Genomic DNA, 24,985 nt, shown 5'->3' with positions numbered 1-24,985 from the left:
CTCCTGCTTCCCACCCGCTTCAAACAGATGCCCATGATGCAGCCTTCATGACAGCCCATTGTATTTTTTGCAAAATATGCATAATTTTTCAATTTGCATAAAGCACATTTCCTTCAGAATAGCCAGTTCTATCCATTAATCCAAGTCATCCCATATGCCAAGCAAAATCTGTATATGACCCTTTAGTTTAAAATGTTGCCAATGTTGTTGGATAACCACCTTTTCAGTGGAGATTATTTGAAAGGCTATAGATAGCAAAAGACTGAGCAACAAAAACAAAGGATTTTCTATCACCTACATGCAAGCCAGCATTTGACTATCATGGAGATGGATACTTTTCAATTAAAGAGTTGAATCTTAATGAAGCTGCAAGAAAACCACTTTGAGAGAGAAATACAGCAAAGTTTCTCACTGTGTTCTTTGTGTACGTGAGAGGGTGAGCTCAGGTGTTGAAGACTGGGACCTGTCTTCGTTTTAATACACTGATGTTTTATATACTTGGATGTCACCTAATTTATATCGCCTTGTTACATGAAGCATCAGTTCCAGGCAGTGCTATTTTTCTAGAAAAAGGGGTACTGGAACTCACAACAAACACCTCCCTTGTTCTCTTATAATAGCAATGGCACCCACCTGAGAGCAGCCAGAAGGCTGAAAAAAAACTCTGGTTCCAGGTACATTTTTGAAGAAAAATGTATGTGTCTTCCATGACATGAGTTTTGACCACATATAAAATATAAAAGATAGTCATTATAGTTATTTAACAATAATACTTTTATTTATGAATTGTTTCCAGTGAAACTTCTTGAAGCAATAGGTGTAAATATAGCACCACATCAGCATAAGTTAAGTATACTCTATTAGAAAGTGTTGGACAGAAGTCACCAACATGCAGGGCACTGGCCATATCAAATCCTTCCCTCCTTTGTGATTGTAGGTTTCTAAAAAAAACAAAAAAACAACAACCCCTGTTTCTAATGTTGTGACCCACCCCTGGACCTAGGATGAAGAAACCACCACAACATAATTGCAGTGAATGGGCAGCATAATAATTAGTCTTTAGCACTGGGCATGACAGAGGCAAACAGTAAAGTTGGGAGTTTCACATATGACAACAGAATGACAGCACAGAAATGCATAGCAGTGTGCCATCAATGTCACAAGTAATAAGGGCAACCAAATTAGAAGTCCATAATACATACTGGCAAGCAGGCATTCTGTGCCATTTGAACTCAAACTGGTATCAAGGCATGACAGTTATATAATTGTGGCAAGGTGTCTTGTATTGTCAATTAAGCATTTGTAGAATGCCTTTAAGCTATAGTTTTCCCAGTAGTGATGTATGGAAGTGAGAGCTGGGCCATAAAGAAGGATGATCACTGAAGAATTGATGCTTTTGAATTATGGGGCTGGAGGAGACTCTTGAGAGTCCCATGGACTGCAAGAAGAACAAACCTCTCCATTCTGAATGAAATCAGCCCTGAGTGCTCACTGGAAGGACAGATCCTGAAGCTGAGGCTCCAATACTTTGGCCACCTCATGAGAATAGAAGACTCCCTGGAAAAGACCCTGATGTTGGGAAAGATGGAGGGCACAAGGAGAAGGGGACGACAGAGGATGAGATTGTTGGACAGTGTTCTCGAAGCTACCAACATGAGTTAGACCAAACTGCAGGAGGCAGTGGAAGACAGAAGTGCCTGTTGTGCTCTGGTCTATGGGGTCACAAAGAGTCAGACACAACTAAACAACTAAACAACAGAATGCCTTTGTAACCCTGTGCTTTCTACTTTACCAGTAATCAGATTTTTCTGCTCATGGGTTCTACTCTATGCAATTTTATTATTTTTAAATCTAGTTTTATGCTGATTGTAGGGGACTTTTTGGGTGACTTGTGGAATGAGAAAGCTTTCTAATGCTTAAACAAACCAACAAACCAACCAACCAACAAACAAGGGGTGCAAAGCAATAGAGTAGGTGTTTCTTCCTCTTTTTGTTATTGATAATAGCTTGACCAGAAGTTTTGTTTCAAATTATACCATCATATGCAAATCCATTTTTTCATTACTTCTGGAAGGCTAGGGTACCCAATAGTACAGAAAACACTCACATTTTGCCTCTAAGTGCTCAAAGACATAAAGTAAATGAGGCGTGGCTATTGATTGTCTTTGGCTTACATTATCTGCACAGGAACTATTAAGAAGGCTTTTATATCTTTCTTTCATGCGTCATTTTCTCACACTATCTAATGAAGAGCTTCACTTAAACCATAATGTGCTAGTCTCTAGGAAGTGCATTTTTATGGTGCTAAAAACTAGACTTGTGTATCAAGGGCCTTCCTTCCAACCAGCCAGCCAGCCAATGTTTGTTTGCTTTTTTCCTCCTGTGTTTATTGCCTTGTTGCATGTTTATAGTACAGTGAAGTTGTGTAGAGCTGAATGGTGGATTGGTTTGCTTAATTATTTTCTTCTTTAATGGCTTTATTTTGTCCACTTCTAAGGCAATTCAGATAACTCCTTTTATTTGGGGGGGGGGGCGAGAGACTCATCCATGATATTCTTAAGGGTCTGTACTCATCCAAAACCCAAAGTGTCAGTCCAGGTGGTGGAGATAAAATGTATCTGACTTTCTTTGGAAACATGGGTAGCTGTTCCTCTTTGCAAACTTATGTGGCAGGAGCCCAGTCTTTCAGCTGGATAATAGTCTGACTTCCAGAGGCACACAGGTGGCGCTGTGGTCTAAACCACTGAGCCTCTTGGGCTTGCTGATCAGGTCAGCGGTTCGAATCCCCATGTCCTGGTGAGCTCCCGTTGTTGTCCTAGCTCCTGCCAACCTAGCAGTTCGAAAGCATGCCAGTGCAAGTAAATAAATAGGTACCGCTGTGGCGGGAAGGTAAACAGCATTTCCGTGTGCTCTGGTTTCCATCACTGTGTTCCATTGTACCAGAAGTGGTTTAGTCATGCTGGCCACATGACCCAGAAAGCTGTCTGTGGGCAAATGTCAGTTCCCTTGGCTTGAAAGCGAGACAAGCACCACAACCCCATAGTCGCCTTTGACTGGACTTAACCATCCAGGGGTCCTTTACCTTTTTACCTTTAGTCTGACTTCCACATAAAAATGTGAATCTGGGACAAAGGCACAATATCTTATTGGGTTTTCTTAGCAAAAGATGTAGTAAGAAGGTGAGGATATTTCATTGAATTTTTCCAGTGGACATAAGAAAGGTGTTGACTTAGAATGCAAGTGACATGGATGCAGTGGATAAGTTCATGATAGTTGCCAGTCTTGGCACATGTGCTTCAGGAGCATCTAGAGAGACTACCAAGCTCACATCTGGGAATTACTCATTTCCACTCTCCCCCCACTTTTTCCTTATTTGTGATATCAACAGAGATTGATTGCTTTCCATCCTATCTGTAGTAGGTTTCTGAAGCTATGGTATTCCCTTGAATGAGAAGAAGATCAACAAATACTTTTTTGGTCTTTAAGGAAAACTTCGTATTTTTTTTTAAAGACAAACAAAAAGACCTAATATTAAAAAAACTAAAACAAGCTATAATTTCAATTGAAACAAACAAAATCTGCAAACAAAACTCTAACTCTATACCTAAAATAAGCAGGAAATAGCATTTGCAAGAGACAGTATTATCAGTGCCATACATGTGAAGATATCCAGTTGTAGATCACTGACAATACCAATTCCATTCACAGCGCTGAGATAATAAATAGCTTCTCCCCGTGGAAAGCCACAGGGACAAGCAGGACCACCACCAAGCTCATTTCCTGAACATGAGGTGCACATAAAGATGATGACATTGAAAAGCTGCCATATCAAGTTGCCAGTGTACCTTCTTTGGCAGATTTGGGATGAATCCTGGACAAGCTTCTGGCTGCCTCTGTGGCATAAAGTTGAGTTTTGGTGGGTGAATATAAGGGTAGCAAAAACACAGCTAAAAAGCTTAAATCATATATATGACTGACAGCCATCTTTGGAAATTAAAACAATGTCCCAACTTTAACATTCAAAAGCTTTACTTGCAGAAACTTATAGATGGATTAAAACATAATATTTATAGTCACATGCTTTTCCAAGCACGGGATTACAGTCTTTTCTCCTAACTTCCAAACATATGTATTTTCCTCCCTTTCAGAAGCTCAGCATTCAGCCTTCTTTTTCTCAATTAAGCCATGCATTACAGCTTTGCTCTTTCTTTCAGGCAGAGAAGATGCACTCCAACATTCCATTCAACTTAGCAGTATTCACAGTGGCTTCTCAAATACAATCATGTTGCTTCACATAAAATGGAGTCTCTTCTTCACTGGATACCTCCCATGTGACCAGTGTTGGCCAGTCACATGAGAACAACTAGAGAACTCTCAAGAATTCAGTTAGCAACCCATCAAATCTAAACACATAGCAATGCATAGAAGCATTTACAATTTCAGTGAACAAAATTACTATACCTAGGGTTGGTAATGCTTGAAGTCTCTTCCTGTGCTGATCTATTGTAGTTAGGGGCTTTGGTTATGTTTGGTAATTACCAAAGGAGGGCACTGAAAGTCCTCATCTATTTTATTTAGATTAGGCACCTCCAAACCCCGCCCTCCAGATGTTTCAGGACTACAATTCCCATCATCCCTGACCACTGGTTCTGTTAGCTAGGGATGATGGGAGTTGTAGTCCCAAAACATCTGGAGGGCCGAGTTCAGGGATGCTTGATTTAGACGATAAAAAATAACACTACCCTTTCTGCAGTACAATTACCCTCTGACAAGTACAACCTTTCAAACTGAATACACCATCTTTTGGCCTCCCACAGGCATTAGACAATCTCTTTCTGAACTACTGCTCTTTCCATCTCTCTCTCTCTTGTTCTCCTCCCAATTTTTGGGAGATCTGATTCATCAATCAAAACCGAGATGTTCCAGCAGTATTCTTGAGCTTCATTTTAGTTCACGGGGATTTGCTTCAGCAACAAGCCTTTCAAAGCACACTGGTGTTAAGCTGCCAAGCTCTGAGCTCAAATCATGGTCCCTGAGGTTCAAGCCAATTAGTCCACTAGCTTTCCTACTTAAGCAAGTCCTCCAGCACCTTGGGACGAAAGAAAAACAAATGTGAATCACTGAAGCAGGAGACTCTGAGAAATATCATTTGTCATGCACAAGAATACTGAATTAGAGAATTAATATGATCATGAAGCTGAGGCCAGTTTTTCTAACACAGTATTGTTTTTGTTTTTGTTTTTCGTTTTCCTGGTAGCTTCATGCTTCTAGGCTGCCAAGGTGCCCAGCAAAATTCTCTTCTTTAAAACAGTACTTCATGTCTGGAATAATCTAATTACCTACCAAGGTGTTTTGGTTTCATACCTTGAAGTTCCACAGTCCCCTTCAAGCATGTATAAGAGGGCAAATGCCAAGAGGGCATTATTCAAACAAACCTGAATCCTGTGTTCTGTTGACTGTGTGCTTGATCAACTGGATCTGGTAAGGAAACCTGGCAATGCTCGATATCACTGGGATTTCTGTGCGAACTTTGAGGCTCAGGCTAAATATTATTTACATATTTTAGAAACATTAAACCACCCTTCATTTAAAACACAAAAGAGCTTTACAACACATCAATACCAATAGTATAAAAAGTTAATTAAAGTCTAATAAATGTCAATAAATTCAGCAATAATTGCAGTAGCAACTTAGACAGTTCTTAGTGGCTTGGTATCAATAACCAGCAAAGGCCTGGGTGGGTTGCCTCAACGAAGTTGGTGCCTGCCTTATCTCAAGTGTGAGAACATTCCATAAGGGAGATGCAACAACCTTCGGTTGCTGCCGGATGGACTTGCACAGTCTGTATTTTGTCTTCTCATTTATTTATTTTTTATGTTGTGAATCACCCTGTGATCTGCAGATGAAGGGCAGTATACAGAATTAATTAATAAATATGGGCAAAGGCATTCCTCTAGGTAACCAGATGCCCAGTTTTTTGGAGCTGTATAGGTCAGCAACAGAACCATAAACTGGGCTCAGCAGCAAACTTTTAGTTGATGCTGATATTTGAGCATGCATTTGCAACAGGCTGGTCCACTTATAAACCACTGCCTTTTGCAAAAGTTCCAAAAGAGGAAAAGTCCCAGGGCCCCACTCTTTTGAACTAGATGACAACTGCAGTGTCTTTGTGTAAAGGACCCCTGGATGGTTAAGTCCAGTCAAGGTGACTATGGGGTTGCGGTGCTTGTCTCGCTTTCAGGCCAAGGGAGCCAGCGTTTGTCCACAGACAGCTTTCCAGGTCATGTGGCCAGCAGGACTAAACCGCTTCTGGCACAACAGAACACCTTGATGGAAACCAGAGCACACAGAAACACTGTTTACCTTCCTGCCACAGCAGTACCTATTTATCTACTTGTACTGGTGTGCTTTCAAACTGCTAGGTTGGCAGAAGCTGGGACAAAGCAACGGGAGCTCGCCCTGTTGTGGGGATTCGATCTGCCAACCTTCTAATCAGCAAGCCCAAGAGGCTCAGTGGTTTAGACTGCAGTACCACCCATGTCAGCACTGACTCACCTGTGCTCCTTTTGTGGCATAAGGAGATGCTCATATATAATGCCTTATTTCTCTTTTTCAGTCCTTTGCTTTAAGTGGCTTTTATTTTCTGTTGCTGCTGGTGAGAATTCCTGGCATGTTTCCTTCTTCCAGGAACACATTGCTCAAACAAAGCATAGAATTCAGAACTCTGGTGAAGATTAAAGTTTTCAAAACTCCTATTTTCAACGTACTTAAGAATTGCACAGTTTGCTTCTGCTGAGCTGAATGAGCACCTGCCGTCCACGCAGAAGCGCTCAGATTTTCCTATAACCTCCCCATTATAGCCAAAGACATTGCAGGGTTACCAGTTCAGGCTGTGGAGACATTTGTGGGAGAAAGGGGGCAAATGGCACGTCAAGGCTGGCAGCCTTGGCGGAATTAACACTGAAGGAGACAAGAGTGAGAAAAGCAGAGGAGGGGAGGGTTGTGAAAGGTCTGTCTTAGGCAAGAGTAAGAAGCTTGAAGCTAATGAGGAGGGGAGGATGTGCAGACCGAAAGGTGTCAAAATCTGAGTGAAGAATTTGAGACAGCTGGCAAATGGCATCTTCATAGGGAGAGGAGAGGAGCAGGCTGATTTTTCTCTTAAGTACCACCAAAAGTAAGAAGGAAACAAAGGAAAGTTTTCATAACAGCAATTTAAATCGATGAGGGAATTCCATCATTTCAAATGGAGAAAGAACTCCATACCTCCAACTAGGCCTGCTCCCGATGTGACATTTGCACACCAGGCCACACTGGTCAGCCCGGGGCAACTTCCCACCAGGCCGCAGTATGTCAGGACAACATCCCACCAGGCTTCCTCTGCCCCCTCAAGATTGGGGGGCAGTGTTAAGCCCCATGCGGGGCTGTAGAGGCCTCAACTCCATGCCTGGCTATAACTTTACCTCAGGTCATGTAGAAGGAGCTTAACCAATGTGTAAGACACTACTTAGTGAAGTTTAGAACAACAGATACACTAAGTTTGATGTGCTTTAATCTGTTGGAAGGCACCCTGAGTGGCTGCGGTAACCCAGTCAGATGGGTGACATATAAATAAATTATGATTTATTTATTTATTGTACAAGGCCAACATCAGCTTGAGCAACATACTCCAAAATCCTGTATGTGAAGCTGAAGGTCCAATTCTCGCAAGTCATTTTTCAAGTGGTAGATTCCTCAGGAAGTAACCTGGCCACCTCCATTATACTAGAAGAGTGTTTGTTTGCAATCACCTTCAGGAGAAAATTATTGACATTACCACAGCAGGAAAACAAGTGATTTTTATTCTTTTCTTTTCTTTTTGCTGAGGTGGTAAATTCTCATTTGAAGGAATCTAGTAGCATAAAAAACCAATGAGTGGAGGTTTTACAATATGTGCTCCTTCAAACATGAGCCATGGGAGAGGCTGGGTGACCTTAGTCTGGAAGTTACTGAATCTTTATCCTGAACCTCAAGATTGTTTCCTGCTGATTGTTCTTTCTGGAGTCATCGTCTTCTTTCTTCTTTGGCGATCATTCGTACCTGAGTAAGATTGTCTTCCATGAACCCGGACTTAACAGTGAGTCCGTAAGTGACTGTGGAGGCCAATTCTGGATCCACATGTCCTTCCACAGTGGCAACATGGGTTTCCAGGTGGGAGTTGATCATGGTGAGGGTTTGCCATATGTGCCTTTCTCTTAGCATGTTTCTCCATTTTGTCCTGAGTTTGAGCATCTTCAAAGTCCATGACACCTTTGCTAAAGACTGTTCTCCAAATGGAGCGCTCGTAGGCCAGTATTTCCCATTTGTTGGTGTTTATACTACATTTTTTAAGCTTTGCCTTGAGAGTGTCTTTAAACCTCTTTTGTTGTCCACTGGTATTTCGCTTTTCTTTCTTGAGTTTGGAATAGAGTAGTTACCTTGGAAGACGGTAATCTGGCATCTAAACAACATGACCAGTCCAACAAAGTTGATGTTGAAGAATCATTGCTTTGACACTGGTGATTTTTGCTTCTTCCTGGAGTACCATGGGCAGCAGCCAAGTTGATGTAGCTCCCTTTTCATTCAGGTAATGAATGAATCAACCCTACTTCCAGGGCTCCTCCCCCCCCCCCAAGCTGGAACTTGCTAGAACTCAGTTCCGGCACCTCTCAGGTGGGTGCCATTGGCATTATAAGAGAACAAGGGATCTGTTCATGGTGAGTTATGGCTTCTCTTTTTCTAGAAAAATAGCACTGCTTACATCAGCCCTAAAGCAAGAGGGTGATTCAAACATCGTTTCCACTGTTGTAGCTTTGCTGGCATATCTACCACACCATGAAAGCATATTGAATCCCAGCTGGGAAAGGTAAGCCCCACTGAATTCAATAGGACTTAATTCTGAGTAGACGTAGATAGGACTGTATTGTTATTTATTGAAGACCATGTGGACAGCTAAAGGTAAAGGGACCCCTGACCATTAGGTCCAGTCGTGACCGACTCTGGGGTTGTGGCACTTATCTCACTTTATTGGCCGAGGGAGCCAGCATACAGCTTCCGGGTCATGTGGCCAGTATGACTAAGCCGCTTCTGGCAAACCAGAGCAGTGCACGGACAGCTATATAAGCAAAAAAAGTGAAGGAAAGTGAAAAACACCACCAAAAAAGGTAGTTACTTTTTGAACTGCACCCCCCCCAAAAAAAAAACCAACCTGTACCCCCTGCCAAAAAAATAATAATTGTTGGCCATTATTTATGCGTAGAGGTGAAACAAAACACTCCTGAAAAGATCATGTTAGGGGCGAGAAATTCATCATTTTCAGGAGGAGGTTAATTTCATGATATGACATTCTGGGGTGGGTGGGTGTTTTAAGCATGTGTGTTATTACTAAAAGTCCCTATGTTGCTCCCATTGGCACGAGACTTTTTCCACAGTTTCCCACACTCTGGAATGACTTAAGAGTGGTTCCGTGTCCAGAAAGTGGGGCTGTTGGGAAGCAGCACAAGGCTCTTTCCTGAGCTTCCTGCCAGCTGATGAGACCCAGTAAAGTAAGTGGCAACCCCCTCCTGCCTGAGCATTGCAGGAAATTGTATTTCCCCCACCCCATCCAGTAAGCAGCAGAAAATTGTTCCCCTGTTTTCACAGGGAGCAATATTTTTAGGGAACTGTGAGGGATTCGGCTGAGCTTTTCTTTCTTTACAGCACTGAACCATTTGTGAATATGAATTCTGAACGTGCAGAGCTTGAGAGGAGAACATTGTACATCTGTCTAGGGGCTCCCCTGAGGCAAACTTAGTGAAGGTGGAGGGCTTCTGCCTCCGCTGAGCCTCACAAACTTCTTCATGTCAAAAGCATACCAATAAAGTTTTGCTGCCTTTGCAGTTCTCTCTCACCAAATTCTTAAGCAAAGTAGCAAAAAGCTGTCTCCCTGGATATAAATAATGCAGGATTTCCAGAAAATGGGATGCAGAGATATCCTATTAGAATTACAGTGCAAACAGGAGGAAAAGGTTGCGTTTTGGAGGGAAAGTTTGTTGAATAGTGAAATAATCTGCTCATGTACAGAATGCATAAGATACAAATCATGATGTATATTGTGTTATTGATTAGAACAGAAGGTGCATATTTATTGCTGGAGTTTGGGCAGTGAATGAAAACAATGATTGCATATTCTCTCCCCCCCCCCCCATTCATTTTTGTTCCCTAATATCTGAAGGCTAAGCTAAGTCTTTAACGCCTAATAGATTTCACTGAATGTATAAGCTCCATGATGGATCCTGATACACAACATTAGTTGTGTAAGCACAGCAGCAAATCAGTCTAGCTGTCACGTAACTATCTTCCCAAACACTTGCTGCCATTTCTCAGTGTTGTTGTTTGTATAGGAACTTCTTTGCTTTGATCCAAAAGCATTTTTTTCCATACACATGCAAGCAAACACACACACACACACACACACACACACACACACACACACTGTTTTATCAACCATCAGTCCATCACTTTGCAGGTGTCGATTTTAGAGTGAGGGGAGGAGAGTTTGTGATGGGGTGAATGCAGTCTGTTGAGTTGGCAATGGTTTACTTGGGGCCAAACAAGACATGACATTGGGTGCATTTAATTTAAAAGGGTATTAGGAGGAGAAGAGGAAGCAGGATCAGGACCACACAGATGGGGAGAGGTAATTAGCCCTTTTTTCCTTCTAGCCACAATTCCATCAGAAATCCTACTTCCATGTTGCTATTTGCACTGGTGCTAATGGAAGTTTTCCTTGTCATGCAGATAGCAACATTGTGGGGGGACAGTTGTTGGAATTATAGCCAGAAGTGGGAAAGAGTTAACTCCCTCTTCCTATGGTCCTGATTCTGCTCTGACCCCTGTTGCAGCAACTATTTTACATACACATGCACAAGACATGTTAACTGTGATAACACATTTAACGTCACATCTTGTTTGGCCTTTGTGTAATACAAAGGATATGCCTCATTTGGAGATCAATTGGCATGTGATGTTTTCTGGGCTATTTATCTGTTTATTCTTCTTGTTACTCCATGCTCCATTTCTGGTGTTGTCTCTCAATCCCCAATTGCATCTTTCACTCTCTTCCCCTTGACAGATCCTCTCGCCCTTGATACAACATCTTCCTACTGGGACTTTTTTGTCTCCTGGCATCCTTCTGCCTCCTTCTGTTCCTGTGTTTAAACGCTTGGTAAAATTCACCTCTTCACTCTGGCATGCTCCAGCTTCTTTGCAAAGGGTTGCTGTTTGCTCCTCTTCCCTTGTTAGCATGGTTGCTTAGATTGCACGCCTGAAGTCAGGGCTTGCAATTTTGTACCTAGTCACTTTATGTGCTGTGTTGCTGTTACAATTTCTGCTTTGCGTTTTCTTCTGAAAGCATTGAAATCCCTCTGTCTGAAGCAGCTGCTTCTCTGAACTGCTTACTCCCAGCAATGCACTTTTTTTAGCAAGTGAAATGTAGCAACACTGTAAACAAACCTGATAGGCAACTGACTTCTTGAATGTGGAGGTCCGCAGGTAAAAGAGGGGTATGAATTTGGTCACTTGGGTTTCGTAGGAAAATCATATTGCTGCTCCTAATATGTTAGAACCTCAAAGGAATGGACATTAACTTTGCTGTGGTGGTGCCACAAGCCTGATTCTGCAAAGAGCCTGCAGGTGACAACAGAAGACTCATTTTTTGCCATCAAATTATATGCAGACATGCCTTCCTTGTTCAGAAATCAGTATTTGTATTTAATCCAGTTGGTGTTCCATCTGTGTTAGAAGTCAGTTATCGTACATACCTGCCCAAACCATGTAGACATATTTATGTTCTGCTCTCAGTAAACTGGGTAGTTCCCAAAGGAAAAACAACATATGCCTGAGCCGGGGGGGAGTGCTTACATTACTTCCATTGTTAAACTCCCGCTGATACCTGTTTATCCTGGTGACTGCAAAAGCCAGCCACTTTTTTCAACAAACAAACAAAAGGTACATTAGAGGTCTGCTTTACAGAATGCAGAGTAACATACCCTCCAAGTATCCCTATTTTCCAGGGACAGTCTTGGGATTTCAAAAGCCATCCCGGCTTCCGATTTGATCCCAGAATGTCCCTATTTCCACTGCCAGTGCCGCCACTGCTAAGCTCAGGGAGGAGGATGAACTGGCACTAGTCCTGAGATGGGACGGTGGCAGTGAAAGCTTTGAGGGAACATCCTGTGGCCTCTCCATGGCTGCCATTGCTGGCATCCTGCCGTGGGCAGCTCATAGCAGCTGCTGGAGAGCAGTGGCGTAGTGTGGGGGGTGCAGGGGGGGCCGGCCGCACCGGGCGCAATATCTGGGGGTTAGGGTTAGGGGCGCAAATCCACGGGCTAGGGGGCGCAAATCCACGAGTTAGGGGGCGCAAATTACTTGCCTTGCCCCAGGTGCTGACAACCCACGCTACGCCACTGCTGGAGAGTGGGTGAGGAGGGGGAAGAGACTGCCACTACCGAGGCCCAGCCCCATGTGATGTGCCGGCTCTGAGGGGCAGGCAGAGGGCAGAGCCACCCTGGATGGGAAGAAGGGTCACAGAGCGCAAGGAGTCTTGCTGCTGCTTCTTCTTTTTAATGCTTTGTGGGTCCACGTCTAATCTTGCCCCTTTCTAAAAAATTATTTATTGGTCTGTGTTTCTCTTTGTCTAAAACTACCAAGGAATAGAATAAAATCAGGATAAAGGGGGTTTCTCAGGATGGTGGAGGGCATGCATGTTGTGTCCCTTCTCTTCTGATAGGAAACGCTTGGGGGGGATGGGGCACCAAGGAGCATTAGGGGTTTTTTTGGGGGGGGTGAGAAATGTCCCTACTTTCATCAGAGGAATGTTGAAGGGCATGGCTCAACAGTCAAATCCTATACAAATTAAGCAGAAATACTTACTTTTCATCTAAAGGTAAAAGTAAAGGGACCCCTGACCATTAGGTCCAGTCGTGGCCGACTCTGGGGTTGCGGCGCTCATCTCGTTTTATTGGCCGAGGGAGCCGTTGTACAGCTTCCAGATCATGTGGCCAGCATGACTAAGCCACTTCTGGTGAAACCAGAGCAGCACATGGAAACACAGTTTACCTTCCCGCAGGAATGGTACCTATTGATTTACTTGCACTTTGACGTGCTTTTGAACTGCTAGGTTGGCAGAAGCAGGGACCGAGCAACGGGAGCTCACCCCGTTGCAGGAAATCGAACCGCCAACCTTCTGATCAGCAAGTCCTAGGCTCTGTGGTTTAACCCACAGCGCCACCCACGTCCCAGTTTTACGTCTATGTAATGCAATTAAGGAAAGCAGGGTGTTTGGGACTGGCAGGGCTTGGACGTATGTGTGTCAGATACAAGGGGATTGGAAACTGACTTGCGAGAAAGGGCCAGCAATTTATGGAGCTTAGTGACCCCCGGGGGGCAGGAACCAGGACCTGGGAAACATTCAGAACTATCAAAGACAGTGGGTGGAACACTGGTCATGTCAGATGAGGAGGGAGAGGCTGATCAGGCAAGTGGAGGGCTGAGCGAATTCCCACCATCTCCTGACCTGCTGTCTCCTAGAACCAGAAGAGGAGTGAGGAGGGAAGAGCAATGGTGGCTGGCATGCAGGCATAGTATCAGGCTGCATGCATGTAGCCCGTCGGAGGAAGAGTACATAATCCATTGGAGAGGCTGGGGCTCCCTGTTGCTGCAACTGCTCTGTAGGATGGATGGGGAACAGCTGCCTAGACAAGGGGCAGGAGAAATGCCTCAGGTGCATGATTTTTAGGAAGCACACTCAGGGATTCCACTGCACATGAGCATCATGTTTCAGGGCACATCTCTCTATGCATCCATTGCACATCTGGGAGCCTGGGTTCTTGTGCCACTTTCCATTGGTGTGCTAGAGATTATGTCTTTACAAAAGGATTTGTAGTTTGAATAACCGGCTGATATATTGTCTTTTGGAGAAGAGCAAATCTTGGGAGATATCCTTATCCCTTTTATCAAAATATATAAATATGATATATAAATGTGCATGGATATATATGTTGGGATGAGGGCTAAATGGTTGCACCATTCTTTGTGTTGTGATTTGCAGAAACATTAAAAGTGTTTTGTTTTTTTAAATACAAACTTTTTTCAGCCCAAAACTTTGAATGACTTTGAGGACAATAGTAGGTCAGCACTGAGTAAGATCATAAATAAAAATGAACATGCTCAAGCTCTTTTAAGTATGGTACTTTGATGTATATTATTATTTTCATATAAATCAGATATTGGGCAAACACTGCAAAGTGTGCTAAGGATTCAATAAACAAACTGACAAGGGCAAATGAGTCACCTATTAAAAATAAGTCTGGAGGTGAGTGTTTTAGGATGGTAGCAGCTGTTTACAGAGCAGAAGGAAATGGAAGCATCATCTCTAAAATTTGCTACAGCAGTTGGGCAAGATATTAGCATTAAAATTGTTCAATTCCAAGATTATTAATAAAATAAGCCTGTGTACTGATGGTGTGCTTTTTGCAATTGAAAAACCAAAAAATATCTTTGCAAGAATTTCTTGTAGTAATTTAGTGGAAAAATTAAGTGGAATAATTAATTATACAGGCATGGGGGCGGGGCTCAGCAACTGCTTACTAGAATCCAATGGAATAACAAGGCGTTTGTGAGTCCTTTAATTAGTTGTACATCATATTATATTAAAATGTTCAAAGAAATTTAAAAATAGGTATGTGAGTGTGTGTGCATGCGTATGTGTGCCAGCATGGATGTCATTCAAAGAAAAGCAGGTATGTCTTCTCTGAGCTATAATGGAAGTTTTGGAAAATTTTATAAATCTAAGCTGAGTCTGAATTTCTTGCCATTAATATGTGAGAGGCATTTGATTCAGGGTTATCAGGAAACCTAGAAGTTTTGGAATGACATAATTTAACTAAATGAGGGGGATCTTTTATGTAATAAATCCCTTCTTTCTGTATATCTTTCATAGCAATATATAATTATGCAAATGTCAGTATGGAGCAAGATCATCTCTTCTTCTTTTTTGAGTACTTGCAAATATATATATTTAAAGCTCTTTAAGTAGACATTTCGGAAGTATCAGAGAAAGGTCACCATTTGAGGAATCTATTGATACGTGGTTAATGAAGAATATTTATACTGAAGTGCTAGACATTAGTCTGGAAAGGGAGGAATCAAGTCCCACAGAAGAAAGAGGGGATATCTAAATATAAGAATCTCATAAGACGGTTGGAAATTGCTTGAGCTTCTGTACCATAAAAAACCAAGAAGTGTAAACTAGAAATATACTTTTTTAAAAAAATTAAGCAATACTAGATGCTTGTAGGGCTGTCCCACCCGTGAGGCAAGGTGAGGTGACCACCTCAGATGGAAGGATTCACAATGTCACGCTTTCTCCCCCACCCCTTTATTCCTGATATAGATCTTTCCTCATCCTTCTTACCTGAAATTTGGGGGTCCACCTCAAGTGCCAAAATGTCTTGGGCTGGTCCTGGGTACTTGACCCTCCAGATGTTTTGGGACTACAATTCCCATCATCCTTGACCACTGGTCCTGTTAGCTAGGGATGATGGGAGTTGTAGTCCCAAAAAACATATGGAGGGCCGAGTTTGGGGGTGCCTGCTCTTTAGGCTCACAAATTAAAATGGAACAAACCCAGCCAGGTACTGAAGATGCAGGTTTTCTTTCTTCTTCAGCAGCAGTTTGTATATCTAGTGCCAGTGTTCAAAAATGTACTGGCAACCAAACCCTGTGTTGTGGGTGGGTTTGATTGAATAGCCACGACACCCAGCTGGTAGGTCCCTTGATGCTGGGTTTAATCAGGCTAATGGGATGCAGGCTAAATGGATTAAGGAACCTATACAGACCTACGTACGTGACCCAGAGCATCCTCTTTCGGTGCGTGCATCGGAACATCCGCCCACCTCTCCCTATATTTAGGGCTGTGCGCTTGACCTTGCTATGCCGTCATGTGTTGTCTGTCCTTGGGACGGGGGCATGGCAGGAATTTTCCCCACTTGGCTGATTGGCTGTTGCCATTTGGGTTTCGCCTGCCACATAACAAATCGTCACAACTTGTAAGCTTGTGGATAGGCTCTGGTTCAGGTGATAGGGATGGGAGAATGCTCTCGCCATCCCTATGTGAAGGCTATTCCGTTAAAGGAATCCAGGGACTCAATGGTTTGGTCAACCCTGTGAGGGGGTTGTGCCCGTTCCTGAGTCCAGGGGGACATCTGGGTGGTGGACATAGCCTGTTCCCGGCTTTCTGTCTATCCAGGTGTTCACCCTAGGCAGGCCTATGCTGGTGCCCTGGGTCAGCGCTACCTGCAACGGTGCAGGGAGCTAGTCGAACCAGAGCCTATGCAACCAGTCACTTTCTGTAATCAATAAAGTTGTGGCCTAAATTCTGCCAAAAACCAAACCAAAATTTGAGTCTTGTCTGAATTTATTTAAGGGGGAGGTTTAAAGGTCTGAACACGCAAATGCAGTAAGGAGGTAAGATGCAATTATTGCTTACCTACGAATCTATTAACTGTTATCCTGTGTGATATCTCACTTGTCATTACGTTTCAGTGTTTTCCAATAATAAACTTAGGCTGCCTCCAGACAATAAACAAACAACCTGGATGTGGCCTTAAAAACAAGTCAGTGGGATGAGACCTGCAACAAAAATGTAGTGTGGACTGTTCCTGTTTGAGGTGCCAATGAATTGAATTATACGATTGAAGATATCATTCGGTTTCTGCTGGCATCTCTCAACACCTATGTCTGCAGGCTACTAGACTGTAGGAAGAAATGAAGGAAGAAAAACAGAGTAGACTGCTCTGAATCCCTTAGAATTTTGTCAGATTGAGCCCGATTCAAATGGTTGATTTTAACCTTTAGGGACCTGTATGGTCTCTGATGAGAGATATTTTAAGGATCATCTGTAGAATACTGAATTCTTTATATGTCGGATGTTGATTCACAACCCTCAATGTGTTGCTATTAATAAATGGTCTGTTTGCTTCATATAAAGTTTCTATGTTGTGTGTTCTTCAGTCGCAGTCATACTGTGGTTTTGTTGGGTTCAGGGAAGCATAAAGAGCTCATGACTCTTGTATAAGATGCATGTAAAAACAAGGCTTAATTAGAGAAAGCACTGGGATCTATAATCTGATTTTTGTGTGAGAAGTTGACTATGGAACATAACAATGTCCGTGTATTTGTGACATCAGTACAAGGGAGACCCAGGCTTGTGGTTTGTGGATGCCAATATTACTATGCTTGTGAATTCCGCAGAATATAAACTAGATTTTACCTAATGTGTTGGCTAGACTTCACTCAACCAGGGAAGCATAACATAGCACCATGCATATTGATCGTGCTATATAAATAATATATACTACAATATAATATTGATATATATTCAGCTAGGTTTATGTTTGGCCTTACAGATAGAAAAGTAAAAGAATAAGCTTCAGTGCTTAAATGAGAGGGCTAAATGGCCTCAGAAATTTGTTTCAGAAACCAATGTAAGACTTTGAAAATACACATTTCCTTCCTCTCAGCGGCAAGCAAATTTGCTTGGGATTGCACATCAGCTACAGTGTGTATTTTCTTCATCAACCACATGCATGCTGGGTTATTCGGGAGGGGGCCGAGAGGGCAGCTTTCTGGTAGGTCTGAGCCTTTACAACTGAAGCACCAGGGTTTTTATTCAACGAAGTTATCATGTGACTGAAATATTTTGTTAAACTGAGTTTTTTGTGAATTGTGTGATATTATCAGGGGTTGTCAACCATTTGGGCCAGTGGAATTCTGGGAAAGTGTCATGGGCACCAGTGGGGGGGGGCGGGAAATGGCTGCTGTGGGGGCCTGGCACATCACAAAATGGCTGCTGTGGAGGTGTGGCATACCACAAAATGGCTGCCATAGGAGCATGCATAATGGCTTTGTGGTAAAAGAGGCTGAGAGAGTACAAACAAGAATTGAGCAAGAGAAACAAATTGTACTGTATATTGTTTGAAATCACTTTGTTAGATTTGATAAATCACAACCAAGCAGAGTGTGTTAAAAATAGATGCTTATATAAAAACACCACTTTCATTGCCCTAATAAATATCGAGCATTATAATAAGAATCAAGAGGATAGATGGGGAAAAGGTTGACAGGGGGCGGAATCCATTTCCTTTGCATCAGCTGAATTTGAATGTCTTTGAAACAAAATTTCTTCAAAAAACTCATTACTATAATAAAAATAGATGTTCTGCCTGAAAGTGGACATATATCCAAAATGCTTCCAACGGGGAGTCACGGAAAAAGGCCTTCTCCTTTCCTGCCCTTTTCACAACCGATTTTGCATTTGATCTGCAAAGAGAGGTTTAGGGGAAGAAAACAAATAGAAACATCCAGCTCTGAAGTGTCAGCAGCTTATGTGTCTGTGTGTTGGCAGGCCTGTTGTCAGCGTCTGGCTGGTCATAGATCATAGAATAAAAGAATTGTGGAGTTGGAAGGGACCCTGAGGATCTTCTAGTCCAACCTCTTGCAATGCAGAAATATACAGCTGACCCATATGGGGATCAAACCTGCAACCTTGGCGTTATCAGCACCATGCTCTAACCTACTGAGCTATCCACTCAATGTCAGTGCGTGGCATCTGTGGTTACAGATAGGTAGCCGTGTTGGTCTGCCATAGTCAAAACAAAAAAAAATCCTTCCAGTAGCACCTTAAAGACCAACTAACTTAGTTCTTGGTATGAGCTTTCGTCTGCATGCACACTTCTTCAGATACACTTCTTCAGGTATCTGAAGAACTGTGCATGCACACGAAAGCTCATACCAAGAACTAACTTAGTTGGTCTTTAAGGTGCTACTGGAAGGAATTTTTTTTGTTTTGGCATCTGTGGGTAACTACTAGGGCCCCAACATCCTGGCAGGTCCCACTCTTGACACTAGCCCTGGACCCACATTTGTGTTTTTTACAAAATGATATTTTTAAAAAGTAACATAGTATGGCTGCGTCTAGCTGCCATTTTGATTTCCCACCCTGTCCTCAATATGACATTACTGTGGGGCGAGGGTGGCTCGTCTTTGTCAGCCCTATGACATGGCTTGGCCAAAATGATCTTGGGTGTCAAATTGGTAGTTTTTTAAAAAAAATAATTTTTATTAACTGGCCAATCACATCAAATTAAATCACATCACATAAATTCCGAATTACAAAGCCAAAATTGGAATTTTGTTGGGGGGACCCATATTTCAAGATCCGAAGGGGAATTCTGATCATCTTCTTGCTGCTGCGTTAATGTCCAAATCAGTCCAGACAGAGTTCATAATTCTATCCCATCTTATCTTTCCACATCACATCTTTTTCATATATTTTCTCTTTTTTCTTTATGATCTCTTCTGATAGTCTCCTTAAGCCGATAAACACCAATAGTAATAATAATCCTGTGTGAATTTTCCGTTCTTCCAATCCTCGAATCAAGATGGTTTCCATATATCATCTCCTTCATAGATAACATCGCTCTTTCCATCATAATCTTGCAAAACTGTCGCTCTTAAGTCCCACTGAGGAGTTTAATCCACAATATATAAACAGCTTTGTTTCTCTCTTTCTCCTCCCAGACTCAAGACCTCCGACAGAGCTTCCCAATATGGCGACGGCATTTTTAACTGCGTCATTCCAAAGCTCTTATACATTCCACGCTCTTCTTAAAATATGCTTTGGTTCAAAAGTTTATCTCCACACAGCCTTAAATCCACAGCTTAAGTCCTTAAAATGACATTTCTGACTCATAAGGGGAGGGAATTCTTGTTTAATCACATAAGAAAAGAAAAAAGTTGTTTTCCCCTCCCCCATCAGTCATTTGCCGTACCGTGTCTTGGCGTATCTTCTCATGTTTTATTCTTGTCTTGTTTTATCAGAGATCTCTTCTATTAGCAGTCTTTACTCCCCCTTCTTCCTTGAAATATGTGTATTCGCCTCGTCCAAATTGTTTCTTTTGAAGTTCTTGCAGCTAGTGGCACGAATCAGGGACGGCGTCCAGGAGTGCCAAAATCCCACAGGAGGGCTTTGTGCCTAGTGCCCCCATCCCCACAAATTCGGGGGTGGTATAGGGCACAGCAGGCAAGGGCCGTCCCCCCACCATCCTGGGGGGGTTAGGGAGGCTAATTACCCCCATCATAGCCTCCAAATTACCTCGTGTGGGTCGGAGAGATGTTATTGTCAGCCATCTTCCGATGCACCCCCTAGTGGCCCCCCAAATTGGTAGTTTTAATTAGGCCCTCAACCACAGTTCCAAAGAGCAGACAGAGAACCACAGCACTGAGGTCAAGATTGGGGGACCGATGGTTTCCTAGGCTGGATCTGGCCTGCTGGTTATGGGGTATCCACCCCTTCTCTAGAGCATTTTAGATTTAGGGTGGCACTATTTGGAGCATTGCTACCAGTAAGCCAAGCATGGCCAACCAATATAGGAGTCCTCCTAGAGGACATTTTATCCCAGGGCTCCCTCACACATGGAGGCAGTCCTGGAGAGAGAACAGGAGAGATTGCGGACCAGATGAGATGAGAAACTTGTGGTCTCATTCCATTCCATATCTTTTTTTTAATTAAAGAAATAACAGGTGCAGGGCTAATTAGGACTAGAACACACTGTGGGGAGGGATTGTTCATTTGGATGTGGGTGATTCTATTTCTGATCCTTGACACTTTTTACTAATCAGCCCATTGCATTTGCGCATTAATTGTTCGTTTGTTTTTAAAAAAACAAGTATTTTGTTTTAAAGTATTTTAATGTGTGTTTTCCATATTCCATGTATATTTAAATATGGAATATCTAGATGCATATTTTAATATGTTTGTACAGACAGGAATTGCATTGCAACGTTGGAAAATGAGCAGTGACTGAATTGCTCGGTCATCCTTAGCTTTGAACCTGCCCCACCTGTGATGTCATGTCAATTTCATTAATTTTTTAAAAAAACCCACCCTCAAAGCCGCTGTTCATCCCAGGAGGTAAATTGCCATAAGCAGCTTTGGCAAGGGAAACTTCCACACTACGCCAGTGTGGTGTAGTGGTTAAGAGCGGTAGTCTTGTAATCTTGGGAACTGGGTTCGCATCTCCGCTCCTCCACCTGCAGCTGCTGGGTGACCTTGGGCCAGTCACACTTCTCTGAAGTCTCTCAGCCCCACTCACCTCACAGAGTGTTTGTTGTGGGGGAGGAAGGGAAAGGAGAATGTTAGCCGCTTTGAGACTCCTTAAAGAGAGTGAAAGGCGGGATATCAAATACAAACTCTTCTTCTTACCAGGATCATGCCTTAGGGGTAAAGTTTAAATTGCATGTTCCCACAATCTGGGGTCTTCATCCTGATGTGTTAAACATTACCACACCTTTGCCCCGGATACTTTTGTTTATAATCAGTCTTCAAGGCCTTTGTAAGACCATGCTTCCAAAATGTATGATCCCCCTGGGCCAAACACAGCACAGCAGTCATGCAATCTGAAAGGCACTTGAAAATCCATTCACACCTACTCATCCCTTGTAGACCAAGGCAGATGCCAAGCTGCCATATTGAGCTTTCCTAAGTGGCTGGTTGGCTGCATTTAGCATGGCAAGCCACAAATGCTGAGATCCTCAGATAGGTATTTCCTGGAAACAAACAGTAATATAGAAACAGCCACTATCTCCGTGATTTTCAAAATGTGTTCTGGGAAATCCTGGTATTCCTTTTTTTTTAAGAATAATTTTTATTAACCGACCAATCACATCAAATCAAACCAAATTACATAAATTCCAAATTACACAGCCGAATTTTAAATTTTTGTTGGGGGTACCCATATTTCAAGTTCCGAAGGGATCCAATCAACTTCTTGCTTCTTACTGCTGTTTTAATGTCCACAAATATAACCTTATGATGTTCACAGTAATATCCAGTCCTTTCTCACTATTTTTCCACATCTTTTGTTGTTATTTTCATATATTTTTCCTTTCTCTTTGTGACCTCTGATAGTCTCTGCAAGCTGGTTAGAACAGTTTGTAATCGTGCGTGGATTTTTTTTTTTTATCCAGTAGCCATATCCAGACGTTTTCCATATAACATCACTTCCATACATCAATACAGTCTTAGCGTCATTAATCTTCACCAATCTGCCTCCTTTCTCAAAACCTCTGAAGAGATTCACTAGGAATGCAGTCTGAAAACAAATCCATTCTTCTTCCCGGCTATAAATCCTTTGGCAAGATGGCAACTCTGAATTAATTGCTGCGCCATTCCCAAAAGCTCTTATTGCTTCTCGGTCTCCATAAAGCATACTTTTGGTTAAAGTTTATCTCCACACAGACCTTAATCATCCTGCTTGGGTCAGTTCAACCGACGATTCTAATGAGGAGGGGTTCTTGTAAATCATATGGAAGGAAATTAGAAAAGTTTTTTTTCCCCCATTCAATCCCGTTGTCAACATACCCAGCCTTTGGTGTATCTTCATCGTAAAATATTCCTGTTTCTCCAGCCCGTCATCTTCTTTCGCAGAGGTCACTTAAATTAGCAGACTTCACTCCCCATCTTCACTTGAAATATGTGCATTTGCTTCTTTTGTAATTAATTATTCCAAATTGCTGCAGCTAGTGCGTGATCAGAGACAGCGTCCAGGAGAGCCGATGTCCACACAGGGGCATTCTGCCTAGGGGCATCACCCCCTTCTTTCGAATTAGGAGGTGATTTATGGGCACAGCAGGCAAGGGCAGTGTTCCCCATTTCCTTGGAGCAACAAGGGAGGCTGCCTACTCCCATAACAGCCTCTTAATTACCCCGTGTGGGTCGGAGAGATGGTATTGTCGGCCATCTTCCAATGCGCCCCCTAGTGGCCCCCAAATCCTGGTATTCCTCAGAAAGTTACTGGGGATTCTTCTGAGCTGCAATGGCCCACAAGTCTTCCATAAAGACTACAGGGGCTTCATCCATGCAGTCAATTGGCCTGTGGGGGAAATAGGAGCAAGACTGTTGGCCGTACATCAGTAGCCATACCTACACCCAGGCTTGTGCAGAGGTTGTCTGAGGCCCAGGGCAGGAATCTCGTTATAAATAAAGTTATAAACTAAAAAGGGAAAGGGAAAAAAGCAGCCAGTCCCTAATGGGTCCCCTTCAGCCGGCTTAGCCATTTGATGTGGAGAGAATCAGAACTTACAGGGTTAAGAAGTTCTGAGTCACGTCTCACATTCCTGAGGTGTGGCCAGTTTTCTCAGAGGGGAGTGTCTTTCTCTGTGTGTTCAGTCTGTTGTTCTGTTCCCTGACGGTGGACGCAAAATGTCGGCGCGGTCACTGGGTCTGATCTTTGTCTGATATATGTTGTTTTTCTACACGATTAAAGCCTAAAAAGAGCTAAGCCAGAGCGAGCGTCTGTAGCTTGATTTATCACACACGCACCGCATCAGTCTTCTACGCTGCGGAACTCTGCTACAAGTAGCTGACGGTAACCAGAGCTGCACAGAGGAAGCGTGCCGGGCTCCAAAGGCTACACAAACAGCCATAAATTACGCCATATTTGAGACCCATGGCAAGTATACCTAGCTACTCCCTCCTCTGCACTTGCCAAAATAGCATTAGTGAGATAGAGGTCTCACATGGTTACATGTGTACAGATCATCTGCTTGACTGGGATCCCTATATTTGTGACTGAGTGGAGGATCCCTAGTTACATGTAATCTAGGACCCTTGTTACAGAATAATGTGTGGTAGAATGATTGACAGAAGAAGAGCATGCTGGAATAGAAAGTGAAGTCAGAGCAGAGGTGCCAACTTGAATAAAATATTGGTAAGCCCCGCTCTGCATAATCGATCACAAGACATGACACATGCACACCATTTGAATGTCAATGCCTGTCAAATATTTTTTGGGGGGTGGGACAAGGGACCTCGGCCCCCAGGAGTTGGCTCCTATGAGTCAGAGTGACTGACAGAGGACTATTAGGGAGCTCAAATGGCAGGGAGATGAGTAGAGAACGAGTGAGCGAGATGAATAAGTGAGAGAGATGAGTAAGTGAGAGATGAAGACGGAAAAGGAATAAATGAAAGGCAGGTGGTTTGAATAGCTGTTAAAGAAGGTGGTGTGTGATGTGATGTGATGTTAGGTTATAGATAGAACCAATGTTTGTTACTCTTAACTAAAGGACGGCTTGTTCTGATTTTGTTGGCCATAGATAAATAGATTTACAGATGCTTAAATTAATGAATGTGTTCTGCACTGGGTAGATTTTAGAAACAGTATGTCTCATACCATGTGCTAGCTTTGATATATATACATAATTAAGTGTAGAGGAGGAAGGTCTTCCTGCATTTTCTGGCTCAGTAGATTGTGGTAGCAGGTTATGCACACCACTCAGAGAGCTTTGTAAGTGGATTATAAATAAGTAACATTAATTTTAGGGAATACTAAGGAAAGCCTGGACTCAGTGGGCCAACCGAGTCACTGACAGAGTGACCACCAGAGGCCAGGAGATTGAAAGGGATCCATGAAACCTTGCAGGCTCTTTCTCACTAATGCTGATTGTGAAGGGCGGGTAAGTTTTGCAGGCAAATGCTGAGGTGCATGACCAGCGGGTGCAATTCTGCTCCTTCTTCAAGCATTCAGTGTTGGTGCTGATCTTTAAAGCCCTAAACGGCTTTGGCCCTGTATATCTGATGGAGCATCTCCACCCCCGTCATTCAGCCCAGACCCTGAGATCTAGCTCTGAGGGCCAAGGCCATTTAGGGGTTTAAAGGTCAGCACCAACACTTGGAATTGTGCTCGGAAACATGCTGGGAGACACCTTTGCACTTTATGGGTCTCTATTTCCCATGAAATAGAGCTGTATACTGTATATTGAATGGATAGATGAAAGTAAAGTTACTTTGCTTGGTAATGTCATAGGAAGCTACAGCTCACTGTGAAGAACGATCCATCTACCTGATCTTAAAATCATGAGGTGTTTGTAA

The 24,985-nt window shown here is 42.8% G+C and overlaps 1 protein-coding gene across 6 annotated transcripts in view; it reads left to right on the top strand.

Annotated features, from left to right (window-relative positions):
• LINGO2 (leucine rich repeat and Ig domain containing 2) overlaps nucleotides 1-24,985 on the top strand; it is a 536,253-nt gene that overhangs the window by 255,873 nt on the left and 255,395 nt on the right. The window contains exon 1 of one of the 6 annotated variants that reach the window (XM_083719060.1): nucleotides 17,838-18,016. The exons of the other annotated variants lie outside the window; for them this stretch is intronic. The gene's annotated coding sequence lies outside the window, so the exon portion shown is untranslated. Of the gene's footprint in view, nucleotides 1-17,837; nucleotides 18,017-24,985 lie in introns of those variants that run through there. 6 annotated transcript variants of the gene reach the window in all.

Source organism: Podarcis gaigeae, assembly GCF_964106915.1.
Source record: "Podarcis gaigeae genome assembly, chromosome: 17".
Classification (NCBI taxonomy): Eukaryota; Metazoa; Chordata; class Lepidosauria; order Squamata; family Lacertidae; genus Podarcis; species Podarcis gaigeae.
Note: the sequence above shows the minus strand (reverse complement) of the source record. Positions and strands in the feature narration are given on the sequence as shown.